General features: G+C 34.4%; 1 long non-coding RNA gene across 1 annotated transcript in view; it reads left to right on the plus strand.

The window, feature by feature from the left end:
* Positions 1-27,093, plus strand: part of LOC122181535 — a 72,303-nt gene that overhangs the window by 2,499 nt on the left and 42,711 nt on the right. Inside the window, exon 2 of the long non-coding RNA XR_006179466.1 lies at positions 375-509. This is a non-coding gene — a long non-coding RNA (uncharacterized LOC122181535). The remainder of the gene's footprint in view (positions 1-374; positions 510-27,093) is intronic.

Raw genomic sequence — 27,093 nt, forward strand, 5'->3', positions numbered from 1 at the left:
CATTCAGTATCATCTGTGAAGAGATGGTGTGTGCAGAAGTGTGTACGCACAGTACCTTGGCATCTGTGTGGGGCATGACAATCATACAGATGGTTGTTCACACTTCAATTCCTTAGTATAAACTGATTGCAATATTATAAAATATGCCTACCATCTTCAGTAGAAAACCAGTCTTTCATATACTGATAACTTGCTAAGAGATAGTATATGGCATGTATTCATATAAAAGTTAGACTTCATCATCATTTATAATTCATTTGAATTCCTCTTAAACTCTGCTTGAAGCATCTTCTAGGTGTTTATATTGCAAAAAGATGAAACATATAGATGTATGTTGCTGCCTAATAAATCTCTTCCATCTGTTTCACTTGCAGAGACAGAGTACCCTGACCTTGGGGAAAGGCTCTAACCTAGTGTTTTTATAGAGATGAGGAAGCAGCTTTGACAAGTGGAATTTAAGCCCTGGATGGTCCTGGACTATCTAGCCATTGCTTAATCTTCTTAACATGGTAAGACAAATCCCATTCTTCCTTTTATATTAACATATTTCAATTCTGTTACAATTTTTAACTCTTAAGCAGAGCTTAGATAAAAATGCCAGGTGAGCACACATGTTAGTAAAAGAGAAAAAGAACCCAGCTCAGCAAGTTCAAAAGTTTCAGGCAGCTTATTTTGAATATCTGTGAGTAAGGAAAAATTAGGGTGTTGAGCAAGCCCACATAACTACTGCAGAGACAATGTAATAAGGAATATAAGATGAGAATTAATTGGTATTAACAGCAAAGTACATTTATTTTAGGTAGAACTTGATGTCAAGAGAAGATTCCTAAAAAGGTATAGACTTAAAAACAACCACTTCTGAATGTTACCTGTATCATCAGCAAGTTACGTAGTTTTGGGAGCAGAATACCCAGTTAAGTGTTTGACTTTTGTGAGGTGACTGTGTGTTGCTATAGTCTTTTACAATGAAGAGAGTGACTGGGAGATAGTCATTTTGAAAAATATTTCTGGTAATGCAGCTCTCTTCCTTCCCTCATCTCTCCACTCCTTTCTTTTCTCTCTCTCCCCCTTGTTGTTACTCTGTATTTGAATAAATTCTCAGGCAGTGACTATTATAGCTGTCAACTTCTGACTTTGTTTCTTGAGTAAAGAATTATTTTCTTCTATAAAACAAACAAAATCTCCTTTTTGTCCCAAATTCAATATTTGCGATATTTTGGGTGGAAATTCCCCCCGTGAGTAATATACCATAAACAGTCCAAATTCTGCTCAGTTTTTTTTGTTTTGTTTTGTTTTGAAAAAACTTCCCGTGTCTCACCAGCTCTAAAGTTTACATTCCCGTGTGAATGAAGTTATCATAAATGAAACTACTGCTATAGCTACAAAGAGCAAGAACAGAAGTTCTTTCATGCTTCAGTTACTCATTGAAGGCAACTTATATGGCTGTGTAACTTCTCCCTGGAAAAGAGAGGATTAGAATGGTGGTAAAGACAAGGCAGCATATTTTATTACTTAATATAATACAAGGATGAAGGTGTTCCAAGTAAAATAAACATTCAGCATATTTGAAACCAACAAAAGGAATTTTTTTTTTTTTTTCATAAATGCATAATTAAACTTAGGAACTTTCTGTCTAAAAGGGTAATAAAGATCTGAAAGGTGAACAGGCTTAAATGGGTTCTGATTAGTTCATGCAGTAATAAATTTTGTGAATTTTCAAGTATATTCAATCTTCATCTACTAAAATCTCTGCCTCAGGAGTCCACTAAGTTTGTCTGACAGGATATACTGTTTTCATTTTTCTTGTTTCCTATAGTATTTCCCAACAGTGGACCTCTGTTCAAACAATATATGAATGTTATGATCTTAAGACGTTTGCAAATAAGGTTAATTTTAGTACTGTAAATGACTTCTTGCTGCAGTGTGATATGGATTTATTAGCATTTGTTTGTACTCTCATCTTCTGAAACGCACCTGCAAGATATCTATACTAAAATGTGTTGTGCCTTAAAAGAACTGATGGTACACGTGTTTTCTCAATACATTCATCCATGTGAGCTTTGCAGTATTTTTTGGCAGTCACGGGTGATAGAGTAAGGACATAACTGCAAGTGCAAATATAGACCCTGGGTTTTGTTACTCTTCAACTATTATTTGCTGGTTTGTTGTTGTTTTTCCATGAAATTTGTTTCTGGTGTTATAGTTGTGTTTGTCATCTTGAACAATTAACTCCAGATCGATTCTATGTTAATTAAAATTAAAAACAGAAAATGATTGCACAGAACTGCTCTCTTCCTGCTGGGACTATCATTCCTCTTCCAGTGTTCTGCAGGTCAGTCCCTCAGAAGGAGATGAAATTTACTCCTTATGTGCAACAAGGTATTTCTTTTCCAGTGAAGGAGGAATCAAAATGTTTTGACAGAATGTGCGCTGCTAGTGATGTTTGGAGCATAAATATAGTGTAGCCTGTGTTTTATTCTATTTGGCTATTAACTTTAAGGTCACTTAATTATTTCAAGGTTGTGATGTTTTGTTCTTTGCTTTTATTATGCATAATAGGTGTTGTATAAGCAACATATACCAAAAGTTTGTGGAAATGTGTCTATAGCACTGGTTTTCCTGTCAAAAGGAGTCTCAGTGAATGAAGGAAAAAAAAAAAAAAAAAAGAACAGCAGAGGGAGAGGAAGAGGAAATAAGTTCCCTTAATTTTGAAACTGGCTGAGAGATAAAATGCATCCTCAGCAAATTCTACAACTGTTCTTTTTTTTTTTTTTTTTTGTAAGAAGGGGATAAATGTATTTCAGAAATACATGATGCACTTACAAAATCATTCCTGTTCCTTAAAACTTATGCGTTCTACTTTGGCCTACATTTTACACAGTTGGCATGCCTTCTTCCATAGCAAAAAGACTTGAAAGCCAAGAATGGTGCAGCTGGTCCTTGGCTAGCTGATTGCTAGGAGACATTGTAATTAAAGTCTTCTTCATTATGTGTTACTTGTCTTTAGAAAGGATCAGATGCTAGGCTTGAATATTCAGAACCAAGGAAATCATCAGCAAACAATGGGCAGGGAATACAAGTTCTTAGGAGAATGGCCTGTTTTTAAGATAAATAATGGGGGGCAGAAATAGTGTTCTGGAAAACTTGGACTTTGCTTTGGATTTGCAATAGTTTGGGCACTCTGCCTCTAACTGTAGACTCAGATCTTGGAATTTCTGCCAATCATCTGCTGTCTGATGTGATATCATCCACTCATAATTTTTGCCAAGTCCCGCAGGATTCTTTGTTTTACTCTATGCACCATGATTTAAGCCAGATTAAAAAGCATCCATGAGAAATAAAACATAAAAAGAAAATCCTTAATACTGTGAAGTATGCACTGGGGTCTTCTAGGTCCCAGCACATTTTGGCTTGATGCAAACGGCCAAAGAGCTAATGGATGTGACTTGAGATTGAGTCTGGTGATACCTATGTAGGGTAACTTCCCTGAAACACTGTAGTTCCATTGATAGATTAAATGAAATGTTGCACTGACACAAAAAGAGTATTTTGCAATGTTGCAACTGTAATATTTTAATCTGGGATAAATCTCATTGAAATTGGCTTATAATTTAAATTTCCCAGTGGGAATGTAAAAAATGTTGACTATAGTCTAGCATAGTGTCCTGAAAATACATGCCTTGGTATTATCTTTATTGAAGAGCTAGAATCTTGGAGTTTGAGATTTAAATAAATACATAAAATCTGTTAATTCAAATAAATACTCTTTCCCCCTGCAAGTACCTTGTAGGCTACTCACACCGGCTCAAACTTAGATTTGTGTGGAAACTGCTGTTGTCTTCTGAAGGTACAAACCATTGATTTATGTGGCCAAAAGAAACCTTTTTTTCATAACCTAGTCATTGGGGGTGAGCAGCTGTCAATAAAATATTTCACTGTTTGCTGGAGAGGTTTTACAAAGTCTTCTCTCCTGCATAGTTTACATTTCAAATACTTCTGTTAGTGCAGATCTGTGTGCTTGGCCCATCGATTTCTTTTTGAGGGTCCCCAACAATGCCTAAGAAACACAGGTATTTCTGCATGTACATATTTTGTTCTTCTCTGGGTCTATTCAATCTCAGGTATTTCTTAGTTCTGACGTATTTGGAAAACTTATAGATAGAAGATAGGCCAGTTAGATCACACAATGTATCTCTCAGGACATCTGGAAGAAGTAGTAACTTTACTGTAAACATATATTTCTTGAGATATCATTTTGTCTTTTGCTGAGAAATCCAGTGAGCCTAGCTCAATACAGAAACAGATGTTGATATTTTTATGGTGTTTGTAATGGAATATTTTACGTTTATTTTATAAATAATGAATGTGTGATCACAGTCTCAGAAATATTTCAGTACCTGTTCTGTAGCTCAATAAAATGAAAGCTGCAGTGTTTTTATCTTATTTAAAGTGATATATCCAGAGATCCATGAAAACCAATCTGATAGAATCTTTACAATTTTGTTAACAGTTGTGACACTGTGCTAGTGGATTGGAGGAAGAAAATAGTTATATTTTTCATGTATTCAGATAGTTCTAGATTCTCAGAACTAGAACATGCTTTTCTTTTTCTTCTTGAAAATGTTTGCACATTTGAGAATGTGTGTTTGTCAAAGTCTTAGACATATTTAGCTTGCTCCTGGTGTTTCTAAGCTGAGGCCAACAAGAATGAGCAAGGACTTGAGAATCAGATTCTGATTCAAGACCCTATGGTGTAAAATTATGCTCAGACTTGCTGTATTTTAAGAACAGAGTATGACTTTATTATTATACTGAATACAATTTGGTATGCTAAAACAAGCAAAGAAGAAAAACAAAACAAAATAACAACAGCCACAAAAACCATCCTCTTCATTAAAAAGAAAATCCACAGAAGAAATCCTGTTGGCACTTTAGGTACAGTCTCTAACTGAAAAATGCTTTTATGTACAGATTCATACCACCAGCTTTCTGTCCAGCAGGTGACTTTCTACATTAAAAGGTTTGTAGAAGTGGAGATTGTAATAGAATGAACAACCTTGATAAAACACTTTGATTCTTATCTTTGAAAATTTTTCCCTATTACATTTGCTTTTGCTGCTGCTGCTGCAGTTAAGCAGATACCAATGTTCCCACAGTAAACTTCTTTTACAGGGTTTTATGACTTCATGGGGAAAAAAAAAAAAAAAAGCTTTTGCCTGAAATACAGCAGATTTTTTTTTTTTTTTTTTTTTTTTTTTTTTTCTTTAACTCTTTGTTCAGTTAAATAGGGAAAGTTAACTTGGAAAAAAAACCCAAACATTTATTGTAAATGAGAGACCAATCTTCAGCCAAGTAATATCAGCATAGATTAATAAAAATGACAGTATTTAAAAAAACCAATTTTGTTTTCACAGTTAAGGTTGTTTGTTTGATTACCCTTTTTGCATTGCACTTTGCTTAGACAGGGAAAATCGATGAAGTTAGTTTCAGTGTGCTGGTAATCATTTTCACTCTCGGGTTGTTAATACTACAATATTTAAGATGCAATAGTTGCAAGCTAAGTTTGATGGAAAACAACTGCGTGTAATGGAATTTTCTGAAAAGTTATAATGTTTTCTCTGTCATTTTTGGTTGCATCAGTGTGACACAACCCAGCAGCATTCACCTGCTCAGTTCCGACTTCCACCTCCTTGTGAGTCTTGCAGCAGAGACTAACCTTCTAAGATGCTATCTGCAGTTGTTTGCTTTGTCCCAGGTCTGAGGGCTGCTTTTAGAAACCAGAGCCAGAAGATAAATGAGCACATTTAGAAGTATGAGCTTCATTTCCTGCCCTCCTTGTCTCATTTCTTTGCAAGTCTGGGCTTTGCCCTTTATTATTGGGGGTTTATGTGACAACGCACCTGGCTTGTTTGGGCAGTTTTGACTTTTGGGTTCATGTTCTAAGCAGTGGTTTTACTTTTATGTAGCTTAAGAAAAATAGGTTGTAATGGAAATGTCAGTCACTGCTGTCACAGCAGACTCAGCACTGTAACAAGTAACCTTCTGGGCAAAGCTCTGAGTTCAATGTTAACAGGTTTTATTTGGAATACTTACAAGAGAGTGGTGACGCTTGCTTTTACTTTGTAGGCTTTGAAAGAGTTTTTGTCAGTGGATGCAGGACTAGCTGTGGCATCAGGTATTACAAATAATTCATCTTTTTTTCCTTCTGTAAGAATTCAGTACTTGAGAAAAGGGGTAGCAAATGAGGGAAGCAGAGACAGCTTGGAGCATTATAGGGCAGTCTGATATGGCCACATTTTGCAACAGCTGAGCACACGAGGTGTTTGGTCTTGTACTTAATGTGGGAGGAAACCAAATACTTTTTTGCCTATTGGTGGAAATAAAAAAAGAACGAAGATGTACTTTTCACTACACTGTAGCTCAAATCTTCAATTCTCTGCATGGTTATTTGCTTCTGTGTACTAGTTTATGCAAAGCATGTGATGTGAAATGCAGGAGTGAGCACTTAGTAATTTCTTACTAAGTATCTTGTTCTTTGTTACTCTTTATTGCCCTGTATTAATCAAACAAACAACTACTGTAATTCAGTTAAGGAGGTTATACTGAAGTTATTGAAGACTACCTTTCTCTTTAGATAAGGTCCTGCCAAAAGGTAGCAGTGATAATATGAGGGAAAGACTGTATGTCCTTGCAAAAATAATTTAATACAGCATGAAAATTGTTTTACTACTGTTGTTTGAAAACGGGAACCATTAGATTTGACTGTGAAGCATCTTTTAATGTACAAATGATTTGAGAAGAGATTTGCAATGGCTATCCGTTGTTGTAAACTGCCCTCTGAATATATTACTTCTGTAATTTAAAAAATGCTAGGCAAAATTGTTTTATTTTATATTAAGAATTATAGGATTAATTTTGGAAACACACAAAGAAGATATGAAAGCTTTAATCAAAAAAGGTTAGGTTTGTGATGCAAATTAATTCATGAAAATGATCCACTGAAAGTAGTTGAATAACAGAGCTAAGTTATTGGAAAGTAAAGATGATAACAGTGTCTCTGTTATTCAGAACTGACTATATAGTGCATTATTGTTCGAGCATTGCCAGTTTATATTGCCCAAATTTATAGGAAAGACTTTTCAGCATCTGTGAAGGACAAGTTTGTGAGCAGCTGGCTACTTTCACTTGATCTTGCTCACATTTGCCACATACAATGCAGGCTGATATAATCTGAGTTGCAGCTCTGGAGTTAAGTGACATGATTGTCTGAAATTGATCTTGAGACTGTATTTCTTAGTTCTTCACATTGTTAATTCCTTCAAATATATTATAACCAGCAAATTTAATTAATCTATGAAATGGTCTAAAAGAAAGAGAAGTCTCTTTTGTATATAGACCCAACAGTATTTAACACCCTCCTAACTTCTTAGTATGTACTTGTGTGAAAACTGTCGTATTACTTAGGCACCCTGCTCCTGCCTCCTATGTTTTTGAAGAGGAGATTTAAGATTGTTCTGGATACAATCAGGAGGGACTGTAACAATATCCAGAAGCAAGGGTTTCAAAATACAGGGCTTGTTTTGCTTTGCTTCTATCTGAATAGAAAAAGCTGGCCCCCTTTCCAATATTTGCTATATGAAAAATGATGCTGAAGTGATCATATGCACAGATTAACACCATGGCTACTTTCCATTCTTGTAGTCTTCATGTCCTAAATTTCTTTGTTGCACATCAATACTATCTCAATACAGTGATCTCCAGCCAGTGACAGCCTATTACTTGGTCACTACAAATTTCTGTTCCTGATAAAACATGTAGGAGCATATCCTTCACAGAGGAAAAAAGCACATTTCAATTTTTCACACTCATCCATGTGATTATTTTAACTGCATGAGTATTGACCAGTAGTGGGATTGATAAACCTCCTCCTCGTCTGGAGGAGGCCATTTTTAAAGAAAAGCATTAGTTTTGCTTAGTTTTTCCTCCTGCCTTCAGGGAGGAACTCCAGACCCTGAACTGCAAATGCAGCCTCTCCTTAACCATCAGAACTGTGTAGTTGAGGACCCGTGTGATTGTAGACTTTCTCTTTTGCCAGGTTCCTGGCATTGACTGCAGGCAGCTCTGTTCATTGTGCTGCACTGGATGCTTTTGTGCTTAGCATGGGCCATTATGATAAACTAGATTTGGATTTAATGACAGGAGATAGCACTTAACGGTAGTCAGAATATTCATTGTTATGGTATTCTGTTCTTTTTCAGGATAGCACGGTTTGGAAAGGACATTCATTATTTCCAGATATGATTAGGTGACTTCTCCATCTTTTCCAAGTCTGAGACTGCAGATATTTTGGGCTGTATATGTGAACCTTTATTCTTTAGGGAATAAAGTATAAATGTCTGCAGAAACTCAAGCTAATGAGCAGTAAATTTACCTGGCAAGTTATTGTCCTTTTTCCTTGGTTTATTCTTAGGCTGCAAAACCTAGTTCAGAGTAAGAATGGATAACCGATAACCTTGACTCTCTTGTTCTCTTTCCACACTTCTCTGTTGGATAGAAGGATCGGTGCTGAACACGGTTGTCTCTGTTTCAAAATAAAATTAGCCAGGCAGGAAAAACATCATAGGATGTGTGAGAGTTTCTGCTGCAAATTTTGCTTTAATACATGTCTATGTGAGAACAGAGTTTTTAATGCAGTCTGATATTCTCCAGATCCTGAAGTCCTACTGGTATTAACCATGAGTAAAATCAGTGCTTACTCCATTTCTATTAATGTGTTACATTCTTGTCTTATTTTTGGGTTTTCAAGGACTTAATTGTCCTGAAGCAATTTGAAGAGACTGAAGAGAATGTTTTCTTTTACATCCAGACAGGAAATAAACAATAACTACTAACGTGAGAGAGTACCATGGCTCACTAGGTGAAACTATTAGTCATGTGGATGGTGTGCAATAGAAGGGGAACATACCATCAGCATACTACTTGGTTATTTGTGCCTCCGTTTTAGTTATTTCATCTTCTCTCTACACTGTATCACCAAATCTGTTTCAGTAATTGTTTTGAAATATTTCAGTGTTCCTGTAAGTTGTTGACTTGGTTATATTGGAAAATGAAGTGTTTTGTTAATCCACAGCAGTAGTATAACAGCGTAAGCTGTCATGTTATGAGGAAGTTCTAGTTTCTCTATCCTTTCTGGTTTTGTTACCTTCTACAGGCAGTTTACCAGCATGTAATTTGTTCTAATGGTGATTTTCTTTATTTTATCATAACGGTGTATGCTGTACACGCTGCATCATGATGCTTCACATAGTAAGTCATAGGCCATCTGACCATGAAATTTGACTTGTAACAACTTAAGCGTCTTTTCAAGTGGACATCCTGAAGACAAACATCAGCCCTGAGAGTTTATGAATTCTGTTTGTAAGTACTATTTCCTCATGAAAAATCACCCCATAACTTTACATTGTTTTTCAAGTATATTTTTACTGCGAGGGAGCGCAATACTTTATTTTGGTGGAGAGCTCTTTCTGGTCATGCTTTCAAGTTAGCACTGTGCAGACAGATCATTTTAGCAGTCTGTTACCCGTTCTCTGAATTAAATTCACAAGTGAGTAGTATGGCTGCAGTAATAACAGAATAACAGAATAATAATAATAATAACAGTAACAGTAACAGAATAATAATAAAAACAGTAACAATAACAAAAAACTCTAGAGGTTACATGAAGGAGAAATCAAAAGGTTACTGGCCCAGAAACACTGCACATACTGAATTGTTTCACTCAGTTGTTCATTCTTCCTTCTCTTTATCTTAGAACTACCATGAAGTGCTTTCCTGTGTAGTTCCACATTTTCAGAGAACTTAAAGCATGTCAAAACTGGAACTCAAAAGGATATGCTTAAAACCTGTGAACTGAAGTTTCTTTCTTAGTGTTTCTCACTCACTGAGCTGCTGTATCTATTCCTTATTTTTATGTCTCTGCCTTATTCTTCTCTCAACATTCATACCATCACTCACCAAATGCTGTGAAATGTAAGGGGCTTGAGTTTTGTCTCACGGTTTTAATATGTAGCCGTGGCAAGTTAACTCAGGTTGCTGTAACTATCTGTACTCCTAGCTATTATTAAGCAGTAGCTTAAATATAATGCAACATATTTTAAATATCATTGTTGTCATATACTTTCAAGATTTTTTTTTTCATTTTCTATTTCTGATACAATTGAACCTGTGTATGATAGATCTGACGTAGTTTTGTGATGCTGCTAACGTATAGCCCATGCATTTTAACCCCTTTTTCTCCTTACTTACACTAAGACAGTAAGACTTGTTGAGATAGTGTGCAAATAAATGCTAATATGTCTGTTTCACATAGACCTGTTTTAAGACAGAAGGTTTATTAATGTACTCACGGTAGAATAAAACATTATCTAATAAACTGCAGTAATCAGCTCCTTGGAATATTCAGAAAATGCAGATAAATGGCACATTAACTTAGTGCATATGTAGGGAAGAAATAATTTCAACAATTTTTGTCACCACTTGTGAAGGAGAAAAATGCTTAATAGTATTTTTGATAATGCAGTTTTGAAATACACCTTACTGCCCCACTTCAGACTTAATCCATATCTTGTCAATATTGCTGTGAGGATAAGAACATCTTATCAGTACCATAAGAATGCAATCTACAGTGATTTCTCTCTCTCTTTTTTTTTTTTTTTTTTTTTTAATAGACTTAAATAGATTACCAGTAATAATTTATCTATGCTGCATTAGAAGGTAGTTATTTGGCGTTACTGAGAGTAATTCTTGCTCTCTCATGAACAGAGAGCAAAGAGCATCTAATTCCTCCAAAAACAAATTAAAAAAAAAACCCAAGGGGTTATTTCCATGCATCTTTGCAAACAAAATTCATAGAACGCTGTGTAGTTCAATGGAAAATGTACTAGCATATGTAATTAGAAAGTCATTTACTTAAATGATGAAAGAGACTTACTACATTGTTAAAAAAAAAATAGTGTTGACAGTGACAACTTAGAAAACCAGTAATGTTCCATTTTAATATCAACTGTGGCTTTTGTTAATATTTAGAAGCCATGGAGCAGATCTGTTAAAATGAATTATTATAAGAAAACTGTACTTCACTTAATGCTTTTAAAAATTGTTTTATCATTTAGCTTTGTAAGCTCCAGTTGTGCCAGCTTTTTCTGGAAACATGTACAAAAGACATTTGTTATCAGCATACCTAGATGCATTTAGATAAATGTTAATATAAGAAAAGTACATTTTAAAGACTGTAGTTAAGTATAAGAGGAAGAGATACTAAGCTCTTTATTGTATTTGTTCCTTTAAAAAAAATTGGTTTTGAATAGACTATCTAAATTTTCTGTAACTATATGTCATACTAGCAACTAAAGGCATTGGTTGGTTTCACTTTTTCTAGTTATGTTCCCCTCTATTCCCAACTTTTGCAGAAACTTACAGGTAGGTGATACGTATTCTAAGGATCAGCGTGTTTTCTCTAATTCAGGCAAGAAGGGAAGTCAGTTATGTAAAGTTATTCACTGTTCATGTTTTTAATGAGGAGATGTGAGGAGGAACAAAGGGAGTGGGAGGCTTTGTGAGGAACTTGTGTGGGATTTGCTTCCTCTGAACTTTGCTAACCCAACCAAACACCTGGGTTTATTCTCAGTCAGAAACATAACGTATTTCTCTAGACTTTTAGATCATCTGTTTATAGAAATAGTATTCATTGTACTAATGCCTACTCCCATTGTAAAGAATCAAGATTTCATAAATGTGGCTTTTTATTACAAACTGCAGAAATTTACACATCAATTATCAGAATGGAAACCCACCCACACATGTTCATCTTTACTATGTATGACAGGTACACCCACATTTCATCCCGGGTGTTACCACAATACTTTCACCTTCAGTACAAAACTCCAGAAGCCAAACATTTAATTACTGCCACTCTTTCACACATAGCATCGTCTACAGTGTTGAAATGTTCATGAAAACTTACTTCAAACTGTGGACAGGAAACACAATTCCAGAAAATAGCCAGATGTCTTTTCAAAAAGAAAATGTTAAATCATAAGCTTTGAAATCATATTTCCTTTAGATTTAATGAGAAAGTGCCATAAACAGTACAGTACTCTGAATAACCTGCAGTAAAAAAAGTTAAATGCACAGACTGTTTTTACATGTATAAGGTTATTCATTTGTTCAGTGAAGAAGCGGTGTAACTATTTTTCAATCTAATGTCACATAAATCATTCTGCTTCGCTATTAATCATTTTGTCCCATTCCAAGCAGTATATATAAAATATAATTCTTTTTTCTGGCCTGTTTTAGTGAAAAGATCCTGTTCATTATCTTCCTGCACACTGGTGATGGAGGCATAACCATGTACTCATCCTGAGCCATGTACTCATCCATCATGGATCTTGCCTTCACTTATTTAACATATTTTCTCTTCAGTATGACACTTACGTACTATGAATTATGGGCAATTAACCTCAATCTAATTTGTTGCTGCTCCTTGTTTCCATCTTCTTACTGGTTGAATAATGCTTAATCTAGTCCCGAAGAGAGAATTTGTTGTCTTGTTTCCTTAATCTTTTCTCTCAATTACTATTATGTTCAAGCTGCAAAGGTGAATTGAACCTGTAGCTGAATACAGCTCAGTGTCCATCAACCTCTGCCTTGCTAACTGGGCTTTTTTCTCTAATTCAGTCACTATGAAAGAGTATCTTTACTCCCTCTGCTTCCAAGAAAATATGTAAGTGTGCTTCACTCTAGATAAGTTACCTTGAAAAGAAGGTTGTTTTTTTTTGTTTCTTGAAAGGCATCATGTGTTCCATGATCTTGAAATGTCACAGTTCCAACTGTGGAAAAGATAAACCTAATGGTGCCTGAGGCACTTTACAAACTCAAATATTTATACTTTTGTGAATATATCCTAAGCACTGTAATTTCATGGGATGATTCAGTTGCCTGGTGTCTTTTTATGAAATGTTAGAAAATAAACTTAGTATAAGCATCCTAACCTCTCTTTTGAGACTCTTCTCACAGCGGTTCTTGAAGCCTGTGTAAAAGTCTGGAGCAGTTTATCTGTTTTGATTTTGTTTGCTTCTATTTTTTTGAGATTGAATGGGAAAGAAAATCTCAAAGATAAATAATTTTTTTTCTTATTGAAGTCTACTCTTTGTCTGGTGAACTTCACTAGGCTGGCTGGCTCCATCCTGGAACAAGATGATTCAAGTTGGGTGCTTGTGGTTGGACACAGTAATGGGCTTTCTTCACCTTGCATTGAGAAGACAGAAATGCTGTCTGTCTAGGGCTTTCACTGTCTTTAGGTGCAAAAGGAAACAGTTTGTTTCTTTATTAAGTATAAGACGATGCTCAGAAAACATCAGACTAGTGCTCTATTTGCTGTGGCAGTGGTCTGTGCCTACTCAGGCAGTCTTAGGCACCAGGTTTTTAAGACTTAAATAGTTTTTAAATAGTACTGTAAGAACTTTTTTGTCTGTCAAATTTATAGTCAGACAAAGAACAAATTCTACAACTTTTATCTCTGAAAGGATGGCAGGTGGCTAAGAATATTGTTACTCTGAAAAATCTTTGACAGTAGAACTCCTTTCTCTATCAGTGACCTGCTGGCATTCTTTGAATGCCCTCCTAGATTTCCCAAGTTTTGGTTGTAATGTTGGTCTTAAGTGATTTACAATACCTGTATTAAAGAGACTAATTATTCCAGAGTTTTAACATTGCATCAAACATGATATGAAGTAATTAAGAATTGGGATTTCAGGTTTAGTTGTGTGTGCCTTCTTCAGTGTACTCTGTGTGTGTGTGTGTGTGTGTGTGTGTGTGTGCACAGAGAGAGAGAGTGTTTTTGGTCGTTGGCTTTCCCAAATAATTTCATTTTCCTCATAGTCTTCAGGTCTTTAGGGGGTGGCAGAGGAATCTCATCTTTCTTGTTGTGCCTTCTAGGCTGCTGATGGTAATGTATATACACAGTGTCAGATGCTTAATGGTGGGAAATGATTGTAATATATATACAGTAAGTGGACCTCTCCACTTGGAGGAAGACTCTTTTAGCTTACAGATTCAGTGTAATCTGTAAATTGTAAATTTTTATCTTCTGTTCATCTGTTAAGATAGATATTCTGCATAGTGCACTGCAATTTGTTAGCAGAGCTCCAAAGGAAAGTAACAAGCATTATGTCTAATGAAATAAACAGGAAATCTCCATGAAATCTCAGAAGTAGTATCTTAGCAGTGTCTATCACATATATGACAAAGATCCATGTCACTTTGGACATAGTATTTGTAGAGGAGAAAGGAGCTGTCTGCAAAGCTGATTTGATACCAGGAGTTTGTCAATGGTTTATGGGCTGGGTCGGTCCTGCTCCGTGATTAATGGGATAAGGGAAGCCACAGACCCACGCCCTGGATAAAGGGGGAGGGGGAATGGGAAACAGTAGGGAGACAGGCCTAAAAACAACGCTGTGGCAACAATCTGAGGAGGAAAGTTAATTTACTAAGTATGATATTGGAATGCAAGATAACAAAAACGATACAATATAATTGGAATTGAAACTAATAAATCAAATAAAATGGGAGAGAGAGTGTCCAAAATCAAAGACCTTACTCTAATGCTGAAGGCAAGACAGCTGGGGAGCACACACCGCAATGATGAGCAGAAAAGGAAAAAAAGGAGTGTCTCGTGACTTGTGAACAGTTTTATCTTTCCTTCTGAGCAGAAAACAGAAACAGAACGGGACAAGTCCTCTGGGATATGTAGTTCTTATATTCTTCTGAGAAACTGGAAAATTGACAGTCCATGGAAGTGGGGCATTAATTCTTTAACTTCCAGTTCTGTACATGATGTTATTATGTGGAATTCTGATAACAAAAAATCATAAATCATGACAGAGTTTTTCTTCCATGAATTTCAGTCTTACCTTTTTCTGAATTTACTAAATGTTCATCAGAAGGGTAATCCAATCTTGAATAATCTTAACAATTCCAGTAAATAATTTCACCATTTTTATCCACATTTTCTGTAATATAAAGTGATCTGTTTGAAGTATGTCCTGTTGTTCTTAACAAAAAGCGTTATCTGAGTGCTAAGATTGTGTGAACAGAATGCCACACAAAATTCAACAAAGAAAACAATGATAGACATGATGGAAGGTTTTATCTGAGTAATTTTCTCTAATAATTGTTTATGAATGGTAGCATTTTTTGCTGAAAAAGGTTTCTGTTTCTGGACTTAACTGAGGAAACTTTTAAATCACAGTTGATTTGAAAAGTGGAATGAGATGATATGGATTGAAATGGATTTTAGAAACTGAAGAGAAAAAAAGAAAATGGGAAAATGGGAACAGGAGATGTAATAATAAAAACCGACAAGCTTGTTCCTCAGCTTCTCCATAATATGGTTTTGATAGTGATTTCTTCAGCCATACAACATCAAGCAATGAGAAAAAAGGCATAAAGAATTCCGCTGATTACTTTGAAAGGGAGTTGACATCTTTTTAGTGAGGGTGAAAGACATCTGTAATATGCTTATGGAATCATGGAATGGCTTGGGTTGTAAGAAACCTTAATGATCACTCAGTTCCAACCCGCCTCCCACAGGCAGGATCCCAATCACCAGATCAGACTGGCTAGGGTCTCACTGAACCTGGCCTTGAATGCCTTCAGAGATGGGACATCCACAGCTGCTCTGGGCAGCCTGTTCCAGAGCCTCACCATCTCTGAAGAAATGTAGTTTGATCTGCCTTTGGGTTATGACATTTTACTCTGTTGCCACTGATTTCAATAGCAATGATTATCCTTTTAATTTGTTACTGATGTTATGAGCATAGCTGATGACATCTAAAACTCCTTCTGCTTGTTTATCTTAGGATTCTTTCTGTTGCTGTGCTTTATCTTATAGTTTCTATACTCAGATCTGCAACAAAAATGTACATATCAATAATTTATATGAACTAACTCTGCTGAAAAAAAAACAGATTGTAAACAAGTGACAAGGCAGAGGCTAGATATTCTGCTTTAATAACTGCAATTAATCAATCACTCTTTGTCTCTAGGGGAAATTATGTTATATTTGAATGTTGTTGCCTTATTAATATGTTGCAGTTCTCTTGGGAAAGTTCAGGTTGTTGTGCGTGATAATTTTCCACTGAGAACTGACAGTGAGTTACAACTACCACCTTTACAAAATCCCTATGATTGGTGGATCAAAAGTGAACTATATAGCTGAGAGTGTAGGTTACCTATACCTTGGCTCCACCCAAAGAAAGTAAGAAGTGTTTTTTGAGTGTTTAGGGACATAAACTGTAATTGAGCAAGATTAAAATTAGTCACTTTTAGATTTCCTTTATATTTATATTCACTTAGTTATATTAGCTGTTGAATGAAGGTAGAGAAATAAACTGGAAGAATAATTTGATTAAAAAAAATGTTCAAGTATATTTTAGCAGAATTCCTGATTTAGTCTTAATTCAGAGGATTATATTTTTTTCTTCACTGATAAACATGGCCTTAAATCTAATCAATTTGATGTTGATCTTGGAAAGTGATTTCTCACCATGAAATATTGGAAATCTGCACGATGAATTAAGGATAAGAATTTTTTCCAGGCAGCAAATCTTTTGACTTTGTTGTGCTAACTCTAAATCCCCCAGAAGATAGACACACACCTCTGTTTTGAAAGCCTGATTAAATAATTCTGTCTGTATGCATTGCCTATTGACTATTTTCTATTCATTTGCTTTTTTTCCTACAACTTTCTCTCTAATAACAGGACCTTTTTCCTTTATTGCAAGTTATTTATTCTCACAGTTTTTTCCTCACCTAGATTAATAATTCTCTTTTTGCAGCACTGTCAGTTTCTCCACAGTAATCAGATGTGGTGTCACAGACAGTGGATTATTACTTCAATTAAAGAATATATGGAAATTGCTCCAAATGTAGTGCTTCTTGATTTTTTTTTTTAATATGGCAGAAACAACTAAAAAAACACCATATTATAGAGAGCAAATTTTGACGGCAAAAAGACCTAAATAAAATAAAGAATTCTCTCTCTAGTGTGAGCAGTGTGCTGTTGACAATATGGTCTCCTCAGTTATTCCATCGATTAATAACTATTCTCTTGCTGTTACTATGGCAAGGGATAATAAGCATAAATTGTAGATAATGAAGATGGGGTATCAAAAAAATTGTTCTTTTGCTGCCAAGAAAAAAAATAAGATAAACAAGAACCAATTCTGATCTCTTCCAATTTAGCACTTTTTCTTTTTTTTTTTTTTTTTTTTTTTTTTCAACAAGAATAGTAGATCTTGCCAAAACAAGCTGTGGTTAGCGGCCCTGTGGGAACACAGTTCTGAATTCCTTGTAGAATTTTATGTTTTCATAATTGAAAATATTGGGACTTGAAAAACTAACCCATTCTGAATATATGAACTGGAAAATCTAATGGATCAAAATTTCAGAGGGTTACTCTTGTTAATGTAAAAAATTAAGAGAATTATATTAAAATACGTTTTTTCTTTTTTTTCCTACTTTCAAAGAATGGAAAGTCTAACTGACATTTGCAGTTCTCACTCTAAAGTTAAAGTAGCAGAGTATTACTATCACCCACCAGTAATCTGCTTCTAGTTATTTTTCTGTGAAAGATCTTCCTTTGCAGAGTTCCTTACTTTGCAGTAAGCAGTCTACATGAGGCATCCTCTGAGTGAGATAGCCCAGAGATTTGGAGCCAAGTAATGTTTCTACTCAATATGCACAATTTTGTCAGTATGTGATTGATCAGATGTCAGTTGAACCAGCTTCTTTGTGTGCTTCTTTCAATACAGTGAGAGCAATCTAAGGTAGGGGGTGTGTTCAGTTTAATGGAGATCTACCAAAACTTACTGTTGTGTAGTATGTCAGCTATAAAGTTTTTGAGACCTGTTCAGATAATCACAGCAGTTTTACTTCAATAATTAGGAACAGATATGTTATGTTTGAAACATTTACAGTATGTACAACCATTTGTATTGGATTTTGATTGTAAATTATGTTGATATACATCAAGAACATGGTTTGATCCAGGAGATGATGTGATAAGTAAATTAAAATGTATAGCAAACAGCAAACATTCTCTGTGAAATTATCTTTAACATCTAGGACTATATCCATTTTGAAAAAAATCAGCCATTAGAATTGTAAAGCTTAGATTAATGATTTCCACACATGGAACACACTGACTTGTGGCATATTAGAAAGATTTACCGCTGTCACAAGAACAAAAACCCACTACTCTCAGGAAAATGAACTTATGCTTGTCATCATAACATTTGCCTATATGAAAATTAAAGCTACTTAAGACTGAGAAGGCAATTTGCTGAAAGCATGTTCGTTCATTATTTTAGTCCAAACAATACCCACAGCATAGAGCTGCTTTTATTTGCTTTAGAAGTTAGTCATATTGAGTCAGTGGTATAAAACTCAGAACTTTTATTTCCAGCTATTCAGACAATAATTCATATTTGTTGCCCGTATCATTATCATTAATTATGACTTTCTTGGATGGAATTGTGGAATCATCTTTCTATTCCTTTTTAAATGGGCAAATGCTAGAGGCTATACAACTATTTTTAGTCATGAGTATTTGTAAATAGAAGTCAGAAATTCTCCTTCTATACACGTTTATGAAGAAAAAATTCATTGCATGAGTTTTCAAGTTTTCAGAAAACATGAGTAAAGCTGTTTAAACATTTAAACACCTAAATTTCATTTAGAAATGCAATTTATTTTGTTACTCTTTTGTCAGTGATTAATCCTTTTTCAGTAGAAGAGTGATCAACTGACCAGATTTTTGACTGGAAAATATTTCAGAACACAGAATTCCCTTCCTTTACAAGTACAGGTTTTCTCCTGTGAAATGATTGTGCAATTTCTTTTACACTTAAGAATTTTAGGAAAAAACTTTTTTCCCTATAAGGCACACTTTCCAGAAGAAAATATCTTCCAGCACATGAGGAGAATTTTGAAGTGCTGACCTTAGAAAGCCTGGTACTAAAATCTGTTCTGCTGTGTGGGTAGGAAATTGTCTTTTTGCCACGTTTTCTTCAGAAGGAAAATACGGAGTAGATCCAATAAGATATTTTGTATATTTACATGATTAAACCACCTCTGAACTACAGATGTTTTTTATCATTTCGGATGTATTTCAACGTCCCTTTAAATCTAGCTAACTGCTAGTTGGGCTTTAATTGCAAAGGCAGCATTGTAAAGCACAGAATCTTAATGCAATTTTTTCTTATATTGATTTCAGCTTTTTTTTTTTTCATTTTTATAAATAAAAATAAAATTCTTGATTGTATATACTGAAATTAAAACCAACTTAACATTTCTGAGAAGAGTTTTCATTGTCTCACATACTCTACCTGGAGCATGGCATTATGTGTGTTTTTTTTAGCAGCATTTTTATATTCTGTGCGTATGTGTGCATTTTACCATTTGCAAAATAGTTGTTGTGAATGGTTCACTACATTTGGTATAAAACTATGCCCAACCAGAAGGTACTGTATGCATGTATATATCAAAAACAAACAAAAAGTTCATCTGTTGGTCATAACAACATTTTCATTATTTTAAACTGTCTGTTGTTTACACTAACTTGGATGTGCATAAGAACTTTTGTTAACGGCTTTATGTTGTTTCAATTAAGTTGTTCTTTGATCAAATCAAATAATGGTAGGATTTGTTGATCTGCAAAACTGCCTTCCCATATGGATTGGTATGAGATTATCCCATCAGAGGTTTACTATCTGGGAAATTAAAAAATATATATCTGAATAACTCAGTGTTTTCAAAAGGAGAAAACATCTATGATAATGAAACTGAGTCTATTTTAAAATGCAAGGTATCCTCTTGAAAGCTGGTACTCAGCACACTGAAAGAAAACATTGTGCACTAAGCACTGTGCATTATGATTATGAAACTAAATCTCATTTAATCCATCAATATTTTGGTATGTTTAATATTTAAAGAGTCTTTTTAAACCATTCCTCACAAAACCTTGGGATAAAAATGATTTTAGAATAACAGGGCATACAACAATGGAAGATAATTTGACTTTTATCACTGTATTGTCATTACTAAAAGAAAATTCAACTGTAGTGATAGTTTGCATATGCATGTAATCTGCATCTTTTCAAAACAGGGAAGTACATCAGAGCATTTTCCATAATTCTGAGATTTTTACAAACCAAGTGCATGATAAAATGTGAGACTATAACAAATGCAGTTATGCATTGCAAATATACACAAAATATGTTTTCTTATTCAATTCAAGGAAATGTAAATGGTTGAAGGAAATTTGTTTTCTCTATAATCAATAGAAACAATTTTAAAGAGCACTTACTGAAGCTGAAACTGTGAATCATCATGTTCATTTTATCATCATATAAGAAACATTTCCTTATCAGCTTCGGTGGCCTGAGTGTTTTCATATTCTGGATTTGGTTTATAAATGAGAAAATGTTAGAGGAAAAAAATATATTTTTTTAAGGTAATATTCTTGTATTAAATGATTTGAAAACAAAACATCTTTCTATCGTAGCTTGTCTGGAATATTTTTTAATGTGGATCCTCTCTGTTTATTTTTGTTATGCCAGATGCCATGCATTACTGAAAAGCATTCAGGAGCTACTGAGTTGTACAAAGAAACCTGGATACAAAGAAATCATCCTTCATTTGCCCCTTGTGTGCTATACTACATGCAGCTTCAACACTGTGAATTTCACAGCACTAGCAACTTTCCAAAAGCTGCCATATAGCCTATGCAGGTATATACCCTGTGCACCACTGTATGTGGAAGTTAGATTTTACAGAAATTGTAGTAGGAAGCTAATGATTTTTTACATTTGAAAGAAGTCCTAACTGTAGATTTATGGCTTGGGTAATTCCTTTCACTGACACGTTAAGTCATTTGAGTGCGTGAGTGTGTGTGCGTGTATAAACAGTCCCTGTGCATATACCTAATAGCACCACAGCCACAAGAACATACAGGATTTGGAAATACTTGGTACACTTGATTTGTGCATTGATATTATGGTATGCTCCTTAACTCAGAGGATTGCATTTTCCACCCCCTCACATTTATCTGTTGTACTCTTTATGAAGCTATGCGATAAGGATATCAGTGCATTTTGCTGGTGGAGTGTGATGGCTGTAGGTCTGTGTGTCTGTTTGTTGCTGAGGTGTATAGTGAAATGGCAAGCCACTGCAGTCAAATGTCACCTTCAAACACCTCTGCTCCGTCATGCAGAGATGCATGAATAATTTAACCTACTAACAGAAATCTGCTGAAGATAATATATACAACTAGGTAAACACCTGTAAATTAGGTGACTTGGTTGCTAGTTTTTTCTCAGTAACCTGTCAAGAGTCTAGTAGTGGCCATACCATGGGTGGCTCTTGGAAAAACAAGTGTGTACATCCACAAGCATTGGAAAAGCTTGAGGTCTCTCGTGTGGTGAAGTCATTGTTCAGAGGGTCTTTAGAGATAGGTCTTCTACATTGAAGAGAAAACAGATTATCTTTGCGCCATTAAAGGATGTGGTTGTCTGGATATTTTTTCGTCTGGTCACAAGAAGACTGAAATTAGTACTGAACTCATCAGAAAGTGCACGTGCTTAGGACCGACTTGATTTTATTTGCTGGCTAGATCCAAAGTTACCTCGTTGTTTGGAATTTTTTACCTCGTTATTTGGACTAAAAATACCTTATTTTGCCTTGTGCAGTGCTAAAAGTGGCTTGATGATAATTGAACGACCTGTCTAAACCAGCTCCTTGACTTTTTCTTCTGCAGTACAGATATCTATAAACTAGTCCATGTAACCATTATCAGTCATTATGCTAGATGACATTCATGAAGGAGAGAGGCAAGCTAAGGATGAACATAGAAAATGAATACAAATGAATTTGTATTTTAACACAGTGTGAAGATTGCCCTACTAGGTCTAGGTTTAGCTGTGTAGCTGCTTCATGACAGGAGACTATTTTCTAGTGGTGACTATACCATGCTTGTTCAAAAGGCTTTTGTTTCTGCTGATGTCAATCTAACTGCTTTTCGAAGCACTATGTTAAATAAATGAAGAAAAAAAGTCTTCATAGTGTATTTTACCTTAGTCTTTACCTTTCTGATGTAATTTTCTTTTTCATTTTTAATTTAATTATTCTTCTCCTTTGATTAAATTTGATTTTATCACCTCCGTGTTTCATCAAAAAGTGTTTCAGACCTGAGGACAGCTTGACTGCTCTAAGTTCTTTCTTTGAACTTTCAACTCTTAAATTTTAATAAGCATCCATCTGACTCTACTTAAGCTGCAGCTGGTTATTACTTCTGCTGTGATACAATTTAATTGTGTAGCTACATTACTAAGCTGTGATTCCTAGAATCTCTGTAGCCACTTTGTCTTAGTATTTGCTTAAATATTATTAACATATTTTTTTTCCTCTGAGCTAAGGAAAATGTTTTCTAATTAAGTTTGAAATTAAAGAAAAAAAGGAACGTAAGTCAGTGAACTTGTGTGGTTTTACTGATCCATTGGTAGTATGAATTTCACATGCAGTGCTGCAGACATGCTTTTAGAAACAAATCAAAGAATTTATCAACATCAGAATCTTTGAGTTTAAATTTTTATTATGTGTTTGTAGTCTCTCTTAATTCCTACTAATTGGTATCATTATTTTGGAAACTAACATTACTACAGCATTGTAAGAAGTCACCTTGTGCACAGGTAGCAACATACTTTAAGCTACGTGCTGTGTGTTTACACAAAGATGATTTGAGAGAATTTCCAGTCCATACTTAATAGGAGAGAGTGGTACGTGGAGACAGTTGTGTCATGTATGTGCTTATTTATTCAAACCTAACCAAAATTTGCTGTGGATGTATTTGTATTTCAGACAACATTCTGGACCCATGTTAGTTTACCAAACTTCTGTTTGTGGGTCTATATGTAAGTTCTTTACTGTTTTACAGATTTTAGTCTGTCAGTATCTAAGCTGAAGTACATATATTATAACTCCCTTGATCTCTATTTTGAAACATACCTTTTTACCAATGGAAGGATAATAACAGCAAAAACAGAACCTTCCCACCATCCCAGAAGTAACATTTATGCTACTGTAAGTTTAATGATTAATATGGCTAAAACTCACATATTTTTTATAAATAGGGGTTGCTTTCAAGGTATTTATTGACAAATCAACAAACATTCTCTTATTTTTCTTCGATACAAATCTCTGTAGTTGATTTTCATTTTTAAAAGAAAATATTGTGTGGAGGAGGACTGTCGGTTATCTCTGAGTTCTTTGTTTCTGACACCATTTTTTTTTTTAACTATCATCTGTGTTATCTTCTTATTCCATTCTTGTGTTGTGAATACTGTAAGTATAGTTTACATCAATTTGAAGCGGGACAGATATTAAAAAGGAAAGAATGGAAAAAAAAAAAAAAAAAAAGACATTTTAGATTGAGAGAGATTAAATTCCTTCAGTGAAATAATGAAATTTCTTTTCTGTTTGAATGATATTTCTCTCTTTCTGGAGAGCCAGCTTTCTATGTTAACCATTTCTTTGATATATTTGTAAAGTCAAATAATGGTCTTACTCACTTTGCATCTCACTTAACTGATTTTGTTATACATTGGTGATTCACCCAAAACATTATTTGGAAATATCTGGTATTTATACCTCAAAATCAAAATTTGTCTTTTATCTTCACAACAATGATGTATAACTTCATTTCACATTTATCTTGAATCAAAGACAGTTTTAATTCATCTCTGCTCAGCTTTGTAATATGAAGACCTGCTCCAAGAGTAATGCCCCTTGTTTTATTATGTTGTCCTGTGAAGGTGGAGGCAGATGCTGGTAGTATGGCAGTCGAGGCTGAGCCTTCCCATTCGGTATTCCATTTCACTTTGTTGCAGTGCAACATAAGGTAGCAGAGGGGCAGTCTGACAAAATGGCACCTAATATAGAAGTGCTTATGAAGCAAAGGTGCATCAGTGTATTCCTCCATGTGGAAATAATGGCATTTATTGGCATTCATTGATGTTTGCTTAGTGCTGATGGAAACCAAGCATTGGATTTGAGTGCGGTGGATGGTGCATTTCAGCAGTGACGACAGTGACAGTGAGCCACTTCTGGTGGATTGTTGTGAGCTTGGCATGCGGGCTCTTGTTCATTGCTGGCAAAATTACATAGTTGTTTAAAAAATAGTATTTAAAAAATAGTGTTCTGTAGCTGAGAATTTGCTCTGTCAGATACTGTTATTGTGATCTTTATATCTGTTGTAGTTTCAATGGAAGTAAATAGGAGGCACTGCTTTCAGACCATCCTGTTTATATTATTCAGTGGAAGATTGTCTGCATCTCTTAAATTATCGACTTGTAATACAATGCTGTTTTAAATTACAAGTTTTTAAAACTTTTTGTATGGCACTGTTGCTACTGTTTTTTATATCACAATCTGGATTACTCACTGCAAGCTTTTTTTAGCTGATCATCAAACTTTATTTCCAGAACATTGGTAAGATATATTTTTCCTTTCACTTTCCAATATTAAATTTTCCTGTTTCAGCTAAGATTAGGTTTTACTATGTGGAAGTAAACCTATTGTCAATTAAATCTAATTTTCGGTTGTAATATTCTGTCGTAGATAAGGGTAATTTTTTGATGTCCCAAGTTCTTTGCTGGAAAGACATAATACTGATAGATTCTTCTTCTACAAACTTAGGTATACTTGAAATTAATTGTATGTAAACATTATGTTATTTCCAGCCTACTCTGCTTGTTCTTCCTAGGATCCAGGAACCAGACAAAGTTGGATTATTTTTACTTTTCTTGCTCTATTTCTTAGAAGAATTCATTGCAAAGGATTGCAGTTGGTATTTCATGAAGGATTTGTGTGCATTAGACAAAAATTCTCAATTGCATATAGGGAAAAATCTGGTTTGAAAATAATGTTAAAGCATAAGGGAACTGGTGTCATTCATCTTGTCACCTTTCAAATTTATTAAATAAAATTTTATTTGAAAATATGCTTTACAAAAAAAATGAGAATGTAATTTTTTTTTCTCCAGCTGGGAAAAAAAAAGGTCTATTTCTTTCCTTTCTAAAGTAAGCGATTCTACTAGTCCAGAAACATACATGCATATACATGCAAGGGAAAAGATAAATTGGGTTATGTCAGGATAAACTGAAATCTCCTGGGCTGCCAGGAAATTCCTGCAGCCTAGTAGCATAGATAAATTGCATCATTTAGAGTTTAAGATAACACCTAACCGTATCTGTCATCAAATCACCATCTCTACCCTAATATGGCCCGTTTGTATGTCTGATGTGCAGAAGATGTATGGAAGACTGAGGCTTTATTCAGTTCAGAGGGTTGTCACAAACATTTTCATTCCTTGTTCTCAAGTAGGGACTCAACCTTTTCCATAAGTGCTTCATCTGCAACAATGTGCAGTCCTTAACAGTGAAGTACCTGCATATCTTAAATGCCTGTTTCATTCAAAAGACGAAGACAGATATTCTACATTAATTTTTAAGGATAATATGTATGCTGGAACTTTTAAATCATTGTAAAAATTCATCCAGTGCATTTGTATACAACTCACATTCAAATGCAGAAAATAAGTGCTCTGATTTTAGCTCAAGATATTTCTCTTTAGTGTTTTTCTAAAGCTTTTACTTAGATTTTTTCTTGATAGATAGGTAGATAGATATTACTATTGATTTCATGATTTCTCCACTTCATTTTCGTTTTCAGATTATGCATTTTTTTTTTTTAGGTTATTTAGATCAGAGGACTTTAAAAAGACATGGAATTGTGCTTTTTAACTATATTTTTACATCCAGATATGGTATATTACAGAGATAAGGATGGGTTTCATTTTAGTCACCTTTTAAAATATGATCACAAAGCAAGACAACTTTTTGTGATTTTTTTTTTCCATTACTCTGAATAATTACATAGACTCTTACTGAATGATACACCTGTTACTGATGCTTATAATTGCATATCGATCTATTTATTTTCCAAAGTCACTTCAAAATAGAAGTTGCTGTGGAATACTGTCATGATGCTCAGTAAACTCATGTTGACAGCTCCAAGGAAATTCAGTAATTGGTTTGATAGAAACAACTACTAAGTAAAAGAAAATATAGCATTTTCCATTTGGGTTTAAACATATAAAATAAAATTGTTAGTTCTATGTTTAAATGAAATGGTTCTAGTTACACAATTTTTACCTTAAATCCACTTTAAATTTTATACCTTCATTGCTATATAAATATCTGTGAAATATGGTTATCAAGTCTGGAAATAAAAGAGGAATTCTCTAATTCATTGTAGAAACTCGTCAAATTAATCTAAATGAAGTATTCATCTCCTATTTATCATGATACTCTTACAAAAACCATTGAGGAAAGAGAGTAGTTAACTGAATAAGATCCTATATTTTACATAAATCAGATATGTTGTTGGATCTATGATGTATTCAGAATAAATATTTGTTTATTATATTTAGAATACTTTTAAAAGTAGGTATTTGTAAAATAAATAAATAAGTTCAACTACGGAATACCTAAAGATGTGATCCAATTTAAAGCATTCCTTCCTTTAAAAAAATAATAAATACAAAACTGTTTGTTCCAAGTTGGTGTACTCTGCCAATAAAATATGATCTCCATTATAATAACCTACTTTATGAAGATTAAACGGTTTTGCAATTCAAACAAGGTAAAATTGGTTTAAAGTAAAATCAAACACTAGTTTGCTAGTTTAGGATTTGAATAGTGGAATGAGAAATCTTTTTTTATATTGCTATTGTGCACTGGTCAGCTAAGAAGTAATTGCTTTTTATAAGGCAAATTTGCTTTTACTTTTCCAAGGTAATGAAATGAACCTGAAACTTTTCCTTTGAAATCAAAGTCACTATCACTCAAATGTCACCAGCAGAATTCCATCATATAGTTTCTGGAAACACATAATGAGAAAGTTGAACTTGGAGATGAT

This window comes from Lagopus leucura, unplaced genomic scaffold (genome assembly GCF_019238085.1).
Source record: "Lagopus leucura isolate 7727_CA_CO unplaced genomic scaffold, USGS_WTPT01 Super-Scaffold_100009, whole genome shotgun sequence".
NCBI classification, from domain to species: Eukaryota; Metazoa; Chordata; class Aves; order Galliformes; family Phasianidae; genus Lagopus; species Lagopus leucura.